This window comes from Crassostrea angulata, chromosome 6 (genome assembly GCF_025612915.1).
Source record: "Crassostrea angulata isolate pt1a10 chromosome 6, ASM2561291v2, whole genome shotgun sequence".
NCBI classification, from domain to species: domain Eukaryota; kingdom Metazoa; phylum Mollusca; class Bivalvia; order Ostreida; family Ostreidae; genus Magallana; species Magallana angulata.
The window spans coordinates 52243657-52246216 of record NC_069116.1 but is presented as its reverse complement, the minus strand read 5'-3'; positions in this window follow the sequence as shown (position 1 = coordinate 52246216).

The window sequence follows — 2560 nt, the reverse complement described above, 5'->3', positions numbered from 1 at the left end:
GTATAATTAAAAGGATCAAGTAAATATCTTTGCAGACGTTTGATTTCATATCTATGAACATTAAAGTTTAAGAAATTCTTTACTTCTCTAATAATTAAGGTCAATGAAATGTCATATCGTCACTTTATTGACAACATTCTGCTTAAAGAATATTAACATGTTAACTATCCCGTGGCGTCGGAAGCAAATTGAAAGGGGGGGGGGGGCTACTCATCATCAAAAATCTTGACAAGCAAATGTGTGGGTGGGGGTGGCAGCTTTCTGATACTTCAAATTTTTATACGTAAACTTATGAAAAATTATGTTTGCTGCGAGATAAACTGGCGGGCTGGCCCATCCCTGATGCTATGTGCTTGATTGTAAAGTCTAGTAACTGATCCCCCCACCCCCCCCCCCCAGCCCCCCCCCCCCCCCCCGCCACCAAAATCGTGTTGATATGATTTGTGCACGGAAAGAAAATCTGTACTTTTCTCAAAACTTTTTACCCCGCCCAATAATTATACTCTCTATGCTTCTTTGTTCACAATTTATTGCATTTTCAAGAACAACAAACTTACGTTATTACATGTCTATGTACTAAATGTACCTAAATGTTATTGTATTAGATGTAAGGATGTTAATTATATTTTACAATGCCAAATAAACTTTTTTGAATGAAATTGTTAAAAGAAAATTATATATTTACAGAGTTATGTAAGGGATATTTTGTGGCGGAAGGTTTTCAAGAAAAAAACCCCCATTTTTAATAACTCGGTAGTGTGCTGAAACTTTAGCGTCCTAATTGTCACTGCAGATACATTTTTCAGATTTGTAGTGCATATTTCTTTCGATTTTTTTGGTCATATTTAGCCAATCAAATCTAGATGCTGAAAGTTTAAAAACTGAAATTAAAAAAAATATCGAAAATCAGTAAAAAAAAAAAACGAAATCAGAGGAAATTCGGGCTAACTTAATTCATAAAATCTGACACCAACCTTTTTCTTTCTTTTATATGAATTATTATATTAATATCTATTTTTATGCAAAGTGTTGGAAAGATGGCATTGGTAGTTAATTTTATATTTGCGTCATAATTTGATTATTTCTACAATTCTTAACAATCTTAACCTATGCTCTTGTGTTCATTATGTATCGGTATTTGAAACCACCAGTAAAAAGGTTTTTGAAACGTTGAATTGGATATTACTTTCATATACACTACATGTGCTCACCTTCATAATGTATCAAAATCATAATTAAATAATCGTTTAAACTATAAATATTTGTTTGATTTCTTCAGAAATTCAATGCCCATGCCAAATTTTAGCAATAATTTCAGAAAAATAATCATTTCTGTTTTGGACCACATATTTAAAAAAAAAATGGCATGAAGCCTGGGTCACATATAAAATAAATGAACATTTTAAGTCTCCATCTTTATATCTATAAGGTTTTCGGATGATTGACATTACTTGTATTTCAGGGACCAACCTCCTTACTTAACAATTTCTCAACTACATGAATAGTTTATACGTATATCTTAATCATAACCTTTTTTAAATACTCCCTCAAATTGCTTCAGTATTTCAAAATTGTGTTTTATTTCTTCAAATTTCAGATTTTCTCATTTGTGATTTAGAAATTTTTGAAATCACATTTTTAAATTCATTCATGTGTGTATAATTTTTTATGTTACATATTATTCAGAAAACAAAAAAAAATTTTTTTTTGGTATTTTCGTAAGGTATATAAAGTATAGGATTTTCCTCGTTTAAAAACCCAAAGAATGCCCAAAGAATGTGATTTTCCAAACAATATGATTTGTAAACACAATGTGTTATAGTTGACCCATATTTGAAGTGGAAAGACCACAAAACAACGTAATCGTTTAGTGAATGGATTTTAAGCATACGTCATTACTTAGCAAATGTATTTAAGAACTTTGATATTGTTGCAAACTGTTAGTTGTGATATCAAACTTGCAATTGCCCGTTATGTATCACTACAGCGTAAGTCTGGGGTTTCGTTCTTGTTTGATATTTTTTTTATTGACATTACTTATCAAATTTACCCAAGGATCACATGTGACATTCATGGATTCGTGCAAGAAACGATTTTGGAGCGACCAAGACTGCTTCTTTAAGGTGAGCGAAAATTGGGACTTTCGAGATTTTCGGAAATGGTTGAACAATATTGATGTCCTTGGGGATGTGGATTTGACAATTACGTGTATTCAAGGAGGATCAGTGTATATTCCGTGGCCTTTTAGAGCGCGCAATTTAAGGAAAGTGCGACTTAACAACTGTTATCTAAAAGGTTTCTATAATGAGTTAAATGTTCAATCGCAATATACAGATACTCTCAGAGAAAGGGTTATTGTAAACAATGTCATAGAAGTCAGTGTACCAGACTGGTTTGATTCAATAATAAATACAAAGCCTGAGAAATCCTACACTTGTGGACAAGAATTGTTGGAAATGGATATTTCACGGAATAACACTTTAAGATTAATAAATAATCCGATGATTTCGATAAACGATTCGATGGCAATGTTATTAGAAGCGTACCACAAGACAAGGGA